Below are 18,506 nucleotides of genomic sequence, written 5' to 3' on the forward strand. Positions count from 1 at the left end.
GCCAAGGGCATGTGTTTGTTCATTGTTTTTCATTTGGTTACCTTTTTATTCCTTTACTTCTAATGATCATTAATAAATCTCTTAAAATATAACATTCCACATTATTGATGATTAATTTTAATTTTTACACCTTAAGGATCTTATATTCTAATGAGAAAAGAAAGCAGTGGACAGCCTGAAAGCTATAGAGGAAGAAGTCATGGAAGAGGAGGGCATACAAATTACAAGGCTGTGGGGGCTTCCAGGAAGAAGTTTCTGGGACTTAGTAGGGAAAGTCCATCAGTACAGTCTGGAGAGTAAACACAAAAGCTCAGGAAAAAAAAAAATACTTTTCAGAAATTGTAACTCTCCTGTTCATGATCCTTATCTGTTTTTATGGTAGACTTTAAATTTCTCAAAGACTACTATAAGCAGTTCTAGATGCAGAATAAACCATTTTGATATGTTAAGATGCTATCAACCTAAAGGCTCCCTACCCACCCTTTTCTCCTCTCTTTCCCACAAACATCCTTTTTTTTTAAACTCACAATTATATTTTATTAAACTGAGGTTTAGAAAGCTAAAGTAATTTGCCAACAGTGACAAATTAAATTTTGAATCAAGATTTGAATCTCTGGCATGTATATCTCAGTTCATCATTTTTTAATCATTATTTCCAGCTGCCTATCTGAAGACTCATTATTATGAGAAAAAATACACTGATTCAGATTATTAAATTCAGATAGATAACTTAATTTGGGTAAATTGCCTGAAGCGTTTTTAAAATTATCTTTACTTTGTTATTTACATTTAAATATTTGCTTTTATTAGTATCATTTTATTTATATTTTATTTACTCCTTTTTATATTTATAGAAAAATAATAAATTATTCCTAAAAACAATTTTACTGTGCATTCTCCACTGGTTTTTTCCATTCATGGTAGAATCTACCTGTTAAAATTTTTGAGATACAAGTCATGTTGGAGGGCAGTTTCTCTCATTTCATTTAGTTTGTGAACGAATACTGAACTGGGGTATCTGAATCAGTGTAGAAGCAAAGTAAGAATGCTGGCACCTGTTCACATTTATTTTCATGAGGGTGGTAGGAAATAGTCTGACTGCGCCATTTGTGCTCTTAAAGAGCCCTTGGCAAGGGGCGGAAGGAGAGAGGTGATGGAAGAGCGGATGTTGGGCAGGGTACAGGTAGGTCAGCCTTGGGTGTACAGATAGGTGTAAATATATCCCTGTGAACTCAGATGCTGAGGCTCTAATAATATATTTTTCAGTCACCTCAAAGCTTTCACCAGGGCTACACTACATCAAGAAACTATGGAGCATTTGCCCCAGGGTTTTTCTGGGCAGCCTACCTTTATAAGTTGTGGCAAGAAGGAAGAGCGATGAATGGATCAGTACGTGCGCTTTAGTCGCTTCAGACTTCGTTGGACCCGTTGCTTGGAGATGCGTCCTGACTTGTCATCTTCTTTATTAGCTGGATACCCTCTTCAGGCAACTTCTTACTCACCGAAAATAAGCCTTCTTGGCTTCATAACAGCCCGTGGGGAGAGGTAAAGTGCGTGCAGTCAATTTGGAACATCCGCTTCTAACTTTTTATTCTGGTTAGTGCAAAATGGATGTCCTTCGGCACAGGTGACGTTCCCAAATGAATGAAAAGTATTTTTAAGAGCTTGCTACGCGCCAGGCAAATGATGCTCTTTAAAGTTTGTGGCAGTCTGTATTTATGCCTATTAAAGGAGTTCAGGAGAAAATCACATATCTGGAAGCTCTTTCTTTGCTGGATAATGAGATTTGAGCACATGTCGGGGAAAAATCATTTGTAGGATGTTGTCACAGACCATGAGAGATATATGTACAGTGTTGTTTGGTGCTGCTGGGTGAGGGGGAACTACAATTACTTGTCAACAGCCCAAGAATGTGAGAAGTGGAAGCGACCTGTTGTCAAAATACCGTGTTATATCCACGGGGCTCACATTGGGGGTATCATTTGCATGCTGTCGTTGTAGTGACCGATTCTTGATTGTGGCTAATTCTATTAAAAGATTGAGTATTAATGGAAAGTACAATGTGAAGGAACCCTAGTCCAAAACCTAAGTTAATTTCTCACGTTCAAAGACTCAAACTCATCTTTCTCTAAGTGTTCAGCCCTCCATTCCTGTTGTACTTGATTATGGTTTTCATGTCACTCTGAGGGCAGAAGAAACACAATTCTTTGTGACTTTGGAGATTTTATTTGCAGCCCCAAAATTCTGTCCCAAATTGTTTTTGGATCCATAGGAGAACGTAATTCCATGTCCTTTAGCAACCCCATTAGTTTAAAAAATAAGTGTGGGGGCAGCTGGGTAGACTGAGAACCAGGTCTAGAAATTAAAAGTTCTGAGTTCAAATATGGCTCAAGATTCTTCCTATCTCTGTGAGTCTGGGCAAGTCACCCCTATTGCTTAGGCCTTACAGTCTTCTTCTTTGGAACCAATGCTTAATATCAATTCTAAGACAGAAGGGTTAAAAAAAAACGTTTAAAGTGTGGCCAATTAAAAAAATCCCTAAATGAGTCACTTAGAAGAGTGGTCTTTAATTCTTGCATCTACCAGCAAATTCTTCAGTCTCTAGTTTCCTTAATCATGAATCAGGAATAATAACATTTAATTTTATGGGGATTAGGAGAATATTGTGAAGACAAATAAAATTTATTTGTGAGGGTTTATCCTTTGTTGTTATTTTTACAGTAAAATCCCATTTTACAGAAATGAATGAGATCCTTAAACGTAGATACTCTACAGCAATAGGAATGGGTAATTAATAATTCAAGGAGGGTAATTTTTAGAAATTGTTATAGATGACAATAATCTAGTGTTCTATTTTCTATTTTTAATGAATTAAATGCATTTCCACCAAAATTATCTAAAAGGTTCATGAGCATAGTTCAGATCTTTAACAGTAACAATTTTTAAAATAGCAATTATATTAATTATCATTATATAAAATTATATTAATTCATTATAATATAATATTAATAATATTAATTTATTATATAAAATTATATTAATTATTATTATATAAAAATAATTATATTATTTTATTGGAGACCTATGCTTTCTTCTGAGTAAGGAACTTTTCTGTCAGCAACTCATCTGTAATTTATAGTCTTAGGTGCCCTGATGTGGCACTGAGAGATTAAATGACTTATCTAGTCACACAGTTGAAGCTAGATCTGAACAAGAATAAGTCAGCCCTCTATCAAGGAAACCAATCTATTTCTCTCTATGCAATTATAGTACAATCTAGAATTTCATAATCAACAACTTTATCAAAGTTGCAGGATACAAAATAAACCCGCACAAGTCAACAGCATTTCTATATATCTCCAACACATCTCAGCACCAAGAATTAGAAAGAAAAATTCCATTTAAAATCACCCTAGACAATATAAAATATTTAGGAATCTATCTGCTGAGACAAACAGGAACTATATGAACACATCTACATAACACTCTCCACACAATTAAAACTAGATCTAAACAATTGGAAAAACATTGATTGTTCATGGGTAGGATGAGCTAACATAATAAAAATGACCATTCTACCCAAATTAATTTACTTACTCAGTGTCATACCTCCTATCAAACTACTGAGAAACTTTTTTACTAAATTAGAAAAAATTATAACAAAGTTGATTTGGAAGAACAAAAGATTGAGACTATCAAGGGAAATAATAAAAAAAAAAATATGAAGGATGGGGGTCTAGCAGTACCAGATCTCAAATTGTACTATAAAGCAGTGGTCATCAGAACAATATGCTACTGGCTAAGAAACAGAAGGGAAGATCAGTGAAATAGACTTGGGGTAAATGACCTCAGCCAGACAGTGTATGATAAACCCAGATCTCAGCTTTTGGGACAAGAATCTACTGTTGGACAAAAACTGCTGGGAAAATTGGAAGACAGTGTGGGAGAGACTAGGATTGGATCAACATCTCACACCCTACACCAAGATAAACTCAGAATGGGTGAATGACCTGAATATAAAGAAGGAAACTATAAGCAAATTAGGTGAACACAGAAGAGTATACCTTTCAGATCTATGGGAAAGAAAAGATGTTAATACCAAGCAAAGGGTGAAGACTATAACAAAATGTAAAATGAATAATTTTGATTACTGTAAGAGAGGAACTGGACTTAATCTGCCAGCAGAATAGAGAGAAGCAGATCTAGCAAACAGGAGAATTTTGCAGGAACGGGGAAAGGGCATGAAGGAGAGAGAATTCTGGGAAAAGGAAAGGAAGTGAACTGGTCTGCACAGTTGGAAACATCTCCTCCTCTCTGAGAAGCTATCAAGAAGGTGGACTGGGTGGATCTCTGAACCAGCACTTATCTCCTCGTGTGAAAGCTTGACCCAATACCCCAAGAAGACAACCAAGTGAATAAGACTTCACCTGGAAGCTGTTCACTAAAAGAGTGATTTCCTCCAGATCTCCTAAAGTCCTGGACTGGTTACAGTTACCAACGCAGTTAAAGCCAGGACTTCATTAACTGATCCCAAGGGGTCAGATCAGCAAAGCCTGAGCTCCCAGACTTTTGGGAGAAGGCATTTCAGATGTTCTAGGGACCCCCTGTTCCATGTTCCCTTCTGCCACATTCCTAATCTCATCTGCCCTAGCCCTTGCCTTATTCCCTTAGAGTAAAACAGGATTAATAAGAACAAGTGACTGACTCCATCATATCTAGTGTATAATTGAAAATCTGTTACACTAAAAAAAGAACTAAATTTCCCAAGAGACCACTGACTTCCTGTCATTACATACTTCCTGTAGACAGGGAATAAATGTCGAGTAGACAGTCCCACCTGTCTCTTCCTTTGGCATGCAGCCAGCGGTGATGGTAGTGAGTGGGGATTTTGAAAATGGCTAACCAGTCATGGGCACATGGTCTTTATTTGTATCCTCCTCATTCCTTGATTTCTAATGATCATTTGATAAATACCTTAAAATATAGCATTCTATTATTGAGATCTATAATTTTAACTTTTACAGTTGGCAACCAGAAGGGATGAGAAAAACTCTCAATTTTTTTAAGATAACCTAGATAAAAAAAATTTTAAGCCATATTTCACCTGCCAAAACTTTTCACCCCACCCACCCACCCTCACAAACTCTGGGGGAACTCAAACTCTCTTTGGAGCTTTTGCCTTTTTTTCCCCTACTTTTTGCCCAGTTGCTATAATTTTAACTTTTAACTATAGAGAGACTTGAGGTTGGGGGAAGGGAAGTGACATTCCTCTCCCATGGAGAGAGAACTGCATCAAGCCTGTTTAGCCAAGGTCTCTTAGGGAACAGAAGTTAAGATATTGATAGGCAACCAGAGTGGGGTTTGTAAGATAGAGCTGGAGGGAAGACAGTCCATCCTCTCTCTCTCTACTTGACTCAACTCCATCTTTACCTTACTGTGGTCCTGATCCAGCGGGGAGGGAATACTCCATTCTCTTCTTGCCCTCATATTGCAGTTATATTACATCAAATTCAATTTTTAAAAATTGTACAAACAAAACCAATGCAACAAGAATTAGAAGAGAAGGAACAAATTGGGAAAAAATTTATAACAAAAACTTCTGACAAAAGTCTAATAATTTCAAATTTATAAGGAGCTAAATCAATTGTACAAAAAATCAAGCCATTCCCCAATTGATAAATAGGCAAGGGACATGAATAGGCAATTTTCAGATAAAGAAATCAAAACTATCAATAAGCACATCAAAAAGTGTTCTAAATCTCTCCAGATTAGAGAAATGTAAATTAGAACAACTCTGAGTTACCACCACCTTACACCTAGCAGACTGGCCAACATGGCAGCAAAGAAAAGTGATAAATGTTGGAGGAGATATGGCAAAATTGGGACACTAATGCATTGCCTGTGGAGTTGTGAATTGATCCAAGCATTCTGGAAGGCAACTTGGAATTATGCCCAAAAAGCATTAAAAGACTGTGCCCTTTGATCCATCCATAGCACTGCTGAATTTATACCCCAAAGAGATAATAAGAAAAAAGACTTGAACAAAAATAATTTATAGCCTCACTCTTTGTGATGGCAAAAAAATGGAAAATGAGGGAATGCCTTTAGATTGGGGAATGGCTGAACAAATTGTGGTATATGTTGGTGATTGAATACTATTGTACTAAAAGAAATAATGAACTGGGGCAATCCCATGTGAACTGAAACAACCTCCAGGAATTGATGCAGAGTGACAGGAACAGAACCATGAGAACATTGTACACAGAGACTGATACACTGTGGTATAATCAAATGTAATGGACTTCTCTACTAGCAGCAATGCAATGATCCAGGACAATTCTGAGGGACTTATGAGAAAGAACACTATCCACCTTCAGAGGAAGAACTGTGGGAGTAGAAACACAGAAGAAAAACAACTGCTTGATCACATGTTTCAGTGGGGATATGATTGGGGATGTAGACTCTAAATGATCACCCTAGTGCAATTATCAATAATATGGAACTAGGTCTTGATCAGTGACACGTGTAAAACCCAATGGAATTGCTCATTGGCTACGAGAGGGGATTGGGAGAAGGGAAGAAAAAGAACATGAATCACATAACCATGGAAAAATATTCTTAATTAATTAGTTAAATAAATAAACTTTTAAAAATCTAGAATTTCACATCCTTCTTTGGCATTTCCTACTAATAGTTACTATGTAATAATTCATGTGCAATGAAAAACTTATAAGTAATTTGACAAACTTTGTAGTTACTTTCAAATTAGAGTATTAATGCAAAGCAATTAATGTTTAGGTCTGAATTTTCTTTTTTGTTTCTTCTATTTAGTTAAATTAACCAGATTTCTAGTTTGCAAAGTGTAGGTAAGACCTTAAAGAGAAGTTATAAAGGCTTTCAAGATTAAGGCTTGTTTGTTTTTTTACAAGCAATTGATTGTGGTTACATATAACATTTGTGACAATATGAAAAAGCATAATTGAGGTTGAGACAATTCTATCCCAATCTTGAAAAGTATTCCATGTAAGTTCTTTTCTCTTAGAAACACATTTAATGTGAACTACCATGTGCAGTTGAGCACTGCCCTCCTTTCTCAAAATAGACTATACAGTGAAAACTTAGAAAAATAATAAAACATATTTTCAGCCAGTGGCAGAAAACTGTTTGCTCATGGCAAGATTCAGGCAAGTTATTACAAGATCAAATGTGTCTCTAACTTAGATGTCAAAGGTAATTTTAAAAAATCTTTTATAAATGAGATGAGATCTTCTTACTATTTCTGTGGTGAAAGAAGTGTATTTATCAAGCTTTTTTCTTGGAGGAGAAATAGCTATACTAGTCATCCTGTCACCCTAAATTAATGATAATTTAACCTTTAGCCACCTGGTGACCATTTAATATGTCTATATAATAAAGGATATATAAGATGGAGTGATACAGTATTAGAAAGGTGCTAGATTTGGAGTCAGAAGATCTTAGTTGAAATCTCAACTGTACTATATCATTTGACCTTGGACAAGTTCCTGTTGCTCGATGGGCCTCAGTTTACCCTATAACAAAATTTAATTGGCTGTAAAATAACTATAACCCTTTGGACTTTCAAAGGTAAAAAAACTACATGGAAATAATATAAAATATTATTTTTCAGTTTGACACAAGAATGGCCACTACTTCATCTGCTAATAAAAACTACTCAGTATTAGATGGTGCTAGAGTCAAAATGTGTCAGCTCAGCCCCTGGAGGTGAACAGTCATTCCTATGATTCATCTATTCAAACTATTCGATGGCATGTGACATTTGAAAATTCCATTTTATTCCCAGAATCTGTGTTCAATAAGATTTTTTCAAACTTTAACCTTTCTTTCTGCTTTCTAATACTCTTATCTAAGGTTATAATAGAGTCTCATCGTAGTTCATAACTTATTTCCCTCAGGTTTATGGCCATTCCATTGGGCTTCTAAGCTCTTCTCCAACTTTGCACAATCAAAAACGAATTATTCATTCTTGTGAATGTTAACCATTTACTCTTTTCTGCAATGAAAATAAAATCAATAATTTCCATTTTATGACTCTAAAGTAGCAGCAGGAGAATCTTGTTCCTAATAAAGACTGAATTATCAACTCCCAATACCTCATTTTATATATATATATATATATATATATATATATATATATATATATATATATATATATATACCTGGCTTTCATCACATGAATCTAAATATCATATTATTAGGGAATTGCTCTCTAACTTCTTAATCTCAAAAGTTAAAGCTAATCTCTATTTTGTAGTTGTTTGTTCAGTTTGTCTGACTCTTTATGATTATTTCATTTAAGCTTTTCTTACTTATCCAGCTTATTTTAATAGATAGGGAAACTGAGGCAAAAAGGGTTAATTGACTTGTCCAGGGTCACACAGCTAGAAAGTATCTGAGGTCAGATTTGAATTCACAAAGACAAGTCTTCCTGACTCTAGGCCTAGCATTCTATCTTCTGTGCCACCTAGCTGCCTCATCTCTGTTTAGCTCATGATATTCCCAACCATCCTATGACTAGAACTGTAATAGCCATCAGTTATTGACTTCATGAGTTCTTCAGTGCCTTCTAGCTTCCAGTTAAATTCAGTTGCTGATGGACATTTAATAAGCTAGTTAGTGGAATGCCTTCAGTCAGATGTCTTCTTTGCATCTCTACCAACGACATGTTACTTCAGTATCCTTTGGTTTCTCCCTAATATCAATCAATCAGTAAACATTTATTAAATGCCTACCATATGCCAGGCATTGTGCTAAGCACTGGGCATACAAAAGGAGTCAAAAGAAGTCTACCCTAAGGAATTTCTAATCAGGGAAACATCATGAAAACAAGTAATTTCCAGTGTCCTAATCCCTGAACCATGAATTGTTTAAGTTCTAAATTACATTCCAGATTTTGGTAGAATGTCCATGCCTAAGTGACATATCTTGGCAACTTAAGTAGATGTCTATGTTCCTTCTGAAATCAATGGTCTTATCTAAAAACTAGACTGGACTTCCCAGTGGAGTTCCCATCCCTGAGGCAAAATGGCATAAAAGAAAAAGTATGATACTGCATCCTCTTTCCCAATTTTGATAAATCTAGAGCTCAATGTACCACAAATATACGCACCATCAGGTCTGAATGGGTGTCACTCCTGAGGGCACTTTTCATAGGGAACACATGACCAGGACACATAAAGAGAATGTCATTAGTACTTCCAAGACCCCTTATGTCAGGTGATATATTGATGATGCTCTTATTGACCTTCAATAAAGGTAAAATTGTTTGGGGGTACCTTACTGTCAAATTATTCTAGGCAGGCAAAATTGTCTCTATACATAATCATGATCATGAATCTGCCTGGAAGAAATTATATCCCCCAGACAACTTGGTGGCAATCTTAAATTCAGGAATGATGAGTGAGAATCTCTACCCAACTCCCATAGATAATCAAACTGTACATCACAAGACGATTAAATTTTTTTTATTCAAAATTTTACAAAACCAAATAAAACAAATTTCCTTATAAAAAGAAAAAGAAGATGGTACATAAGTGAAATCATAAATCTTTTATATGCTTACTTAAAAAAATGAAAACAACTTTAAAGAATGAGAGATACTATACTAGATTAAGGCATTTAGTTTCTTGAAAGGAATGGGGACCAAAAAGGGATCAAGTGGCCCTTGGGCTGCCTGGGGAAAATTCACCAATGATCAGGCTGTAAGTTGCAGCTATCTCAATTCTTCAACAGATAAAGGAGCCAGACCACTGTTCTCAGGGTCTCTGTCCTAGATCTCTACTCTCAAAGGGTAAGAGAGTGATGCTTCCATGAACTCAGTTAAAAAAAAAATCCATACCCTCTATTTCTGCTCCCATTGCAGTGTTCCAGGCTCTTCCAGGGAGTAAATTAAACAAAGCTTGAAAATTAGTCACCCAGGTAGCAAGGCTTTCAGAGCTTCTCCCTGCTTGTAGAGGTCCATCTCAAAGCCAAAACCATCTCAAAGATGTTATTGGCAGAATTGTAAAATTGTGCAAACTTTTTTGTTACAAAATTTGACACTATCAATTAACCATAATAAAATTGAAGTTTCGGTTTAATCTAGTAATCTAATTCCAAGGATCCAATTTAATGCTAATATTGAGTCAAAAATACATATCTATTGAAAAATATTTATTGCTGTTTTATTTATATGAGTAAATAATTTGAAGCAACCTTCATGAATGGTGACTGAGATAGCTAATAATGTTATATAATGCAATATTATTGTAATGTTAAAAATAATGAATTTGAAGATTAAAAAGAAATGTGGCTTTATCTATGAAGTAATGCAGAACACACAAATGAAGCCAGAATTAAAACAACATACATAGTAACCATTAATATAAAAATTGCAAATAAGTTATCAATAAAATTCATTTTGTTTTACAAAAATATAAGTGGTGTGGGTTTTAATAGGGATTTTCAAACTATATTGTTCATAATTGTTCAGATTCCTACTTAGTTTGAAAACATCATTTCAAAAAATTAAACTCCTCATATCCATTTTGAGACTCTTTTAAAAAAAATCCAGCTATGCAGTAAAGTGGTGGAGGCAAGTATCAGCTAATACCTGATTCTAATGAAATCATGAGGTCATGCCTGTACTCTGTTTCTTCCAATATCATTACTGATGACTGTCTTCTGACAACAGACCAACAGTTATTTTGGAAGCCTAGAGTTCAAACTTTGCCAGCATAGCAGAACATACTTTAGCATGTTTGCGCTCTACTAACGAAGCCTTTCAGAAACCAGGGGAGCCCCCAGAGCAGGAGCTGAGTAAAAAGAACAGTTAATTATTTCAATATTTCAGGTGAACTGTGGTCTCATCACTGTGGGAATGACCTAAAAAAATGCAAATTGAACCTCCTTGCCTTCTTAGACGCTTTATGTCCTCTCATAAATAATGGACGTAGAGTTTTCCTAGATTTTAGCAAAGCTTTTAAGAGAGTATTTCATGCTATTTTAAAAAGAAAAGATGGAGAAATGGGGGGTATGTTGGAAGAGAATTTTCCTCTCCATTCATGTCACCTCTCAGTGACCTGAAGGTCAAATACCTTAGATGAGAAGATACAGACAGCCTCAGAGAAAGGAAGTCAGAGAACCCAGAAGCCAACAAGAGAGGAAGCTGATCCCACAGGTGATGCCCTGCTGGGTGGCCCAGGCAAATGGAGAAACTAAGGTTGGTTCTTGAGATGTAATGTGTGAGTTAGTGGGTGGAGAAAAGAGCTTATAAGGTCAAACCAGAAGCCTGTTAGAGGTTCTTCTGGTTGGAGCTTGGATCCTGAAGGCACTCTTGTCAGTGCTCAGCTTCAATCCATCATGGCGGCCAATAGAGTAAGGAGCTACATAACTCCCTCTTTCTTCCCTTCCCCTCTCTTTATTATTACTACTTTGATGTAACAAAGTTATTAAAGCTACTAGCAGCCTCACAATTTAAGTTTAATTTTACAGTTGGACAGAAATGTAATTCCATGGACTCCTCACTGTCATCATCATATTGGATCTGTGAGCAAGGTCTCTCAGTGTCACCTTTACCCCAACTCTCAGGCACACCCCTGCTCTGACACTGCCACAAATCTGGTGGTGTGTCTGCCTCAGGTCTGTCCCTTACCACAATCCATTAGCCTTCATTTAGCCACTGCAATTTTCCTAAAATTGCATGCAAATCTCAACATGTCAACTCCCCCCCCCCCGAAATTCAATAAATTCCATTGGTTCCCAGTCACCTCTATAATCAAATACAAATTTCTCTTGAATTCAACACCTTCATAACATAACCTAGTTCCTTCCTACAGTTCCAGTCTTCTTAAACCTTAGTCCCAACCACAGGTTCTTCAACCCAGTGACATTAGTCTGCTTGCTTTTCCTGGAACATGACACTTCCTCTCTAGGCAGCAGGCCTATATACAGGCCTGTATATATGTACCATATAAGGCACATCACTTCCTCTCTCTTCCTCTTTCCCTGGAGAGGTGACTCTGGCTGGCAGCGTGCTAGGCATTTTGACATCTTGGAGTGTTGGTGGTGAGTTTGCCTTGAGCTGATTCAGGCATCAGACTTTAGCCCTTCTTTTTCTGGAGTTCTGGCTGACTCCTTCCTCCTTCATACTCTAAACCCTTACTTCCTTATCTCCTGATCTCCCTGCCCAATACTAGTCAGGTGGGGGGAGAGGGAGAGAAAAAACCTACTCCTTCTCCTTCTTCCTTTTCCTTAATCTCCTCCACTATCAATTAAATTACTATAAAAAATTCCAGCTGACTTGGGTATTTTATTATTTTGGATTTCCCCTGGTGACCACTTAAATTTAGACTTTTCAGTCTCAACCATAATTTTAACCTTTACAGTTGTCCCATTTCGCTCTTAGTCAACATATGAGTATTGTGTTCTCTTCTGGGGACCCCAGTTTCAGAAATATATAGGTGTGGAGAAGGGTGTACGTAGGATGGTGGAGGATCTTGAGTCAGTGTCACATGAGGATTGGATGAAGGAAAGAGAGCTGTTTAGCACACCAAAGAAAATCCTTAGCAGGAGATATGATAGCTGTCTTCAAGTATTTGAAAGGTAGTCATTTAAAATGATATGAGCTCTATTTGTTCTCTGAAGTTAAAACCTAGAAAATAGATGGAAATTTCAAAGAAGCCAGATTGGGCTTAATGTAAGGAAAAACTTCCTAACAATTGGAACCATAGATTGGGTATAGATCAACAGAATGTGCTATCTTTGTAATGTATAGATTTCCCCATGGAAGGTCTATAAGCATGAAAGTCTATGTTGGTTGATCCCTCATTGACCATTCCCTTTGGTGGTATTGTAAGTATTACCTTTGAGATAAGCTGGACAACACAGCAGCACATGGCCTTTCCAACAGTGAAATCCAGTAATTCTGGGATTCTCTGTAAGAATCTGCATAAAGCCTTTGGAGACCTTCCTCTAGACATACCTGTGCATTTTTGTTGTCTTCAGTTGTTTTCCTCATATTCTTGCTACATGTCATATCCATCCTTCATGGTAACGTCTATTTACCCTGGTATCCATCATCATTGGTCCCATGTAGCCTCCACATGCTTCCCCTTTGTCCTTGGGTCCTGCATCACTTTAATGCCTTGGGGATTGTGGATAAAGTAGAACATAAGAGAATGTAAGCTCTTTGCACTTGCATAATTAGAATCAGCTTCCAAGGACCCAATTCCCAGCATCCCGCTTTGGTTCTCACGTTACATCCTCACATTTTGGAGATAAAGTTGGTGTGTAATGCTGCCCTTCTCTCTCTTTTCGGGTGACGCTCCTGGAAAACTTCTCTGTGCTCAGGCTTTTTACTTTTTGTCTTTTATTTCTTTTACTTTGAGTGATTATTAATAAATCTTATAGAATACTTGGAGTTATTAGATATTAAATTTAATCTTACACACTGATTGTTTCATTTTAAAATTTCTGTCCCTGGCACCTAATATAGTGTCTGACACTTAGCAGACAATTAATAAATGCTTGATGATGAATATATTATGCTAAATGAGGATTCTTAGGCACATAAGCCATTGATAACAATTGATTAAATGTTTATTGTATATCAGCTGTCACATGAAGTTCTGGAGATACAAATGTAATGATGGCCTTGGCGTGTGTCCAGACCCCTGAACCATGAGATGGGTTGCTTCTCCGTGTTCTCTTACCACTTAGCTGTGAATCCTTGAACTGTGAAGCCAGATCAACCCGGACTTCAAATTTTACAAGACAGTTTCTCCCCTCTTTGCACTCTTATCTGCTACTTGCAAAGGCTGGAGATCACTCCAAGTTAGAGGGTGTTACAAGGGAATCACTTTAAAAGACTGATATATATTAATTTAAGGTCGCCAAGGAATCAGCTATGTAATTCCTAAATGAAAAACTCAAGTCAGCCGTCAGCCTTTTTTGGAGTTTAATTACAATAGGAGCAAGAAAGGAATTAGAGATATATATAGAGAGAGAAAGGGGAGAGAAGGGAATAGGGCTTAAATACCCCTTCTGTTTAGGCTGGGCCAAAAGGCCCAAGCCCTTAGATAGCTGGGGCAAAGAAAAGAGATCAGTCCCTTTCACTCACGTGTCCAAAATGGAGAAACAGTCTCAGAGGCCCCCACCTTCAGCTTCCTTCAGAGCAAGCTCCCTCAGAGCCCAGGAACCACACCGACCAAAAACTCAATCCTCCCCAGGAGTCTCCAGACCCTCCTATCTTTAAGGAAACCATCCAAGTTGCCTCCCCTCAGTCCTCACATCTACCAATCACTCTTCATCAATTTCCCTGTCAATGGAGGCTCTTGCTTAACCCAGGACCGCCCAGAGGTTTCTGGCTTTTGCACATGTCTGTTGAAGGTCATATTTTCAAATGATTAAATCTATACTCCTTTGCTACAGCCCTTTCTAAATCCTGTTAACTTGAGTATGGTAGAGATTGGAATAATTAAATTTTGATCTAGGCTGCAGCCCTTACTCAATCCTATTAGGACTGAATAGGGTGGAGTATCTCCATTGTATCAATTCTAAAATCAATCAAGACTCAAAGAAATTCCTGTTCTATGCTCAAGCATAGGTCAAAGTCCTTTCCATTGTTCAGCAAAGGGTTTCTGTCCTAAAGTAATCTTAAGAAGGGAAGAGAAGGAACCTCCCATGCCAATGGGGTTCCCATTCCAATAGACTATCAGTAAGAAATTTTCCAAGTATGAAATATCCCAATGGTGAAATTACCAACATTTATAAGTCTAAGGAAATTTGAGGTTTACAAGGGGATAAGTCCCCTTCCCCTCTCTTTTATTACAGATTCAGGTGCTGGCAGTGATTCTAAACATGGTGACCGTGGCACCAGGATTCCAAGGGAGATATTGTAGCCCAGAGAAGTCAGGGTGTCTGAGACTTGAGCCTGAAGGCATTTTGTGCTTGGAACTTGGAACTATACTCAGAGAGACAAGGACACTGCCGTGGGCGACATCCACAATTAGTGGACATCATCTAGAAGAAAATCTAGCAAAGACATTCTAAGAAGGAATGATTAGACAGGAGAACAAAGGGAGAATCTTGTACCAGAAGCTTAGAAAGGGGAGAGTATATGAAAGGATAAAAATTCTTAAAAGCTATAAAGAAATAAGGAAGATAAGGACTGAGAAAAGGTCATTTGATACAGTGATTATGAGATGGCTGGTAACTTTGGACAGAGGATTTTGAGGTGAATGATGAGATTAGAAGAAGCCAAATTTCAGAAGGGTACAGAAGCAAGTGAGAAGAGAGGAAGAAGAGGTAACATTTATGAATGGCTTTCTCAAATCATTTACCTGAGAAGTGGAGGATAGATTTAGGATAGCTTGTAGAGATAATCAGATCAAATTTTGTTTTCTTTTGTTTCCTAGATGATGTCAAAGGTACATGTAAAGAGCCTTGCCAAGGAGAAGAGACATTTTTTTTTTCATGAGACAGTGGAGATGGAAGTAGAGATGGTTGAAAATTTCTCTGCAACTAGCTAGGGGGGAAATCTCTTGGGGAATGGCCTTAAGTGAGACTCCAAACAGATTAGAGTTACAGAAGAATTGACTTATTGTGGGCAAGGCAAATTGAGATAATATAATAAGAATTATAGTTAATCCAATCAGCAAAATTTTGTGAATATCTTCAGTTTGTTCAGCATCATGCAAATAAGTAGGAGCAAAAGGACAGATAGTGAGAAGAACTGAGGTTTGGCAGACAGTAATTGGCAACAGAACAAGAGTGAAAGAAAGATATTTGAATGTAGAGTAGGAACTGATTCAATAATAAGTGGAAGATAAAGAAGGAAAGAGACATGTAGCCTGTTCTTGGGTTGGGAGGGATAGTTTGAGAAAGAAATGAAGGGTGAAGGGATTAGAAATTGTGGTGAAGACAAAGAACAGAGTAAGTAGTTGTAAAGCATAAGGAAAAAATGGAATGATGAAAGAATATGATTGTATAGATGTAGGAGTTGATTGAATCAATCAATGAATCACCTCACTCCACTTAAAGCAATTAATAGGACTTCTAACCCTAATATCTTTGTCAGATGTGAAGAATTCGGTTGAATCAATTAATTAATTAAAGACATTAGCACCCCCCCCCAAAAAAAAGCCTTTAATCAACTAGGACTGAAAGTCATTGAATCAAATGAAATAATACTCTACAGGAAGTATATAAAGAGACTAGTTGAGCAGACTCTCAAGCATTCCAAGTGGGAGTTGGATAAAAAAGCAAGTTGGAACCAAATCCTTGAAGGCAATGGCTTGGGGAAGGAAGCACTGGTGATGAGGACAGAGAGACTCTTGATCTAGTACAACTATCTTCTTTTTCTCTCTTCTTACCTTTTGTCTCTTGAGCCGAGCTCATTAAATAGAAAGAAATCATTTCCCCCACTGCAGCTGCTGCTTGCCTCATGGAATCACAATGTCTTTGTCTCATTCTGCTGCCTTAGGGGCTAAGGCTGTGTAGACCTTTCAAAACTCCAGGTGTGACTCAAGTCTGCCTTCTGGTTCAGAGATTTCAGTAATCCAAACCATCAGCCCAAATAAGTGAGGCATAAGAAGGATAATTGGACCACATATTGGTGTCATTGAATCTTCCAAGGAATTTCATCTGATACTGATTAGAGACCTTGTCAGGGGAATGTCTTCAAGAGGGCTTTTTGCTTTACCAAATAAAATATCAAGAAACTAAGCAGAGTAATTGTGCCTCTTACTAAGCTTTCTTTAAGCAGATTTTTTTAGCTGTCCTTTATTTATTTTATTTATTGTTTCTCTACTTCATGAAGTGAAAATTCCAACAATCTTTCATTGTCTTTCTCCACAAGAATTTGTAAATGAGATTATATTCTAAAATCCAATGTTGCCTTTGGCTACCCTTTCATCTGGCAAGTAAGTCACACGTATTCTCATTCAGGTACTTTTTTAGGTTCTTTTGATTGCTATAGAAATTTATAATTATTAATTTCCCTTTCTTGTCCACTACTCATTTTTATTATCAGTAAGTTGTTTGAATACATCAGGATCAAGTTTTTTCAACTTTATGCAGGATCCTTTTCTTCTTTTGATTCCTTATTTTTGCATTGTATTTTGGTTCTTGCTCCAAGTCAGTTATATGACTATGCAGAGATCTAATACAGGAATGACTCCCAAGTCAGTAATGAGTTTTTCTACCTGTTAAGTTATAAACTTAATTTTACGATATTATTTATTGCTTATTATACCCAAGATTTAATGATTCTTTGCTTAAAGAAAATATTCATGAAATAGATACTTCTGCATACTCATTCTTCACTCCCATCCTATAGTTTCTATTATGCTTCTTGCTCTCACTTATTTCTACTTTCTCATTGAGATGATTCATTATCAACAAGAATGTTGTTTTAATTTCGAGGGTTTTGTTCACTATTTCATAATTTTTCCCCTGAAAGAGATTATTGGTAATTAAGCTGAAATCACTTTCATAGTTATCTCTTTACAAATACATATATGTGCCATGATCAGTGCAATATCTGATGCCTAAATGTCTCATGAAATATTTCTTTTTTGCCTTTGGCATGTTATAAAGCCCATTTTTCCAGTTCCTTTTTTTTTATTTGCATCTACAAGGACTTTTGAGCTCCACCTCTCAAACATGTATCTTCAATTTCTTACTTTTTTTGGGGGGGGGGGGGACAGGTATCATTTGTGCTGAGATTTTCAGACTTGATATGATTCAATTTTACAACTAATATACTCTTTCTTAGGATATTGGACAAATAACTCAGGTTTGGAGTAATAGCAAACAAATTAAATTTCATATATATATATATAATCAACCTAAAATTTTTGGGGTTATAAGCATGCTCTGTCTCTTCACAACTCTGTTACTATCATTGTAAAAGTAAAAAGAGCCACTTGGTGTTTAGAGCCATTTTGTTGTTATTGATATTATTTTATAGATTTCAATAGCCAAAGAAATTATCGACAAAATGACCACTTTATACTTCATGAGCCTGATTATCTGAAAATGGACTCAATCTGTATCCCAGATCTTATTGGATAGATGCTTTTTCCAGTCTTCCAGCCTTTCTACTTGGCTGGTACCTTTGAGAATCCAAGGTCACTTCAGTATCCTGGGGGTGAAATAAAAATCGAAACATGGGAGAAGGGGATGTTGTGTGTGTGTTTGTGTGTTTAGGTTTTTTAGTTAGTTTAGGTAGTTTTTAGTTTTTAGTGATGATACCTGGAAAATGTCCTAACAAGGAAAGGTATGTAGTGCCCATTCCTGGATTCACATACAACAATACATATATAAAAATATAGAATATGTGTGTGTAAACATGTTACCCACATATGTAAATATTACCTGGATGTTCAATGATGATTTATTTGTGTTATTCAGCAATTCCTTTATATAAAATCCAATTAGACTGAGGGCTCCTTTAAGTCCTTTTTGGTTCTGATTGAATGTAATTC

The 18,506-nt window shown here is 36.6% G+C and overlaps 1 long non-coding RNA gene across 1 annotated transcript in view; it reads right to left on the bottom strand.

The window, feature by feature from the left end:
* LOC130458551 (uncharacterized) overlaps nucleotides 1–18,498 on the bottom strand; it is a 161,606-nt gene extending 143,108 nt beyond the window's left edge. The window contains exons 1-2 of the long non-coding RNA XR_008917962.1: nucleotides 18,397–18,498; nucleotides 13,001–13,162 (exon numbers count right to left, since the gene is read on the bottom strand). This is a non-coding gene — a long non-coding RNA (uncharacterized LOC130458551). The remainder of the gene's footprint in view (nucleotides 1–13,000; nucleotides 13,163–18,396) is intronic.
* Between the last annotated feature and the right edge of the window lie 8 nt (nucleotides 18,499–18,506).

The sequence above is a fragment of the Monodelphis domestica genome, chromosome 3 (assembly GCF_027887165.1).
Source record: "Monodelphis domestica isolate mMonDom1 chromosome 3, mMonDom1.pri, whole genome shotgun sequence".
Taxonomy (NCBI): domain Eukaryota; kingdom Metazoa; phylum Chordata; class Mammalia; order Didelphimorphia; family Didelphidae; genus Monodelphis; species Monodelphis domestica.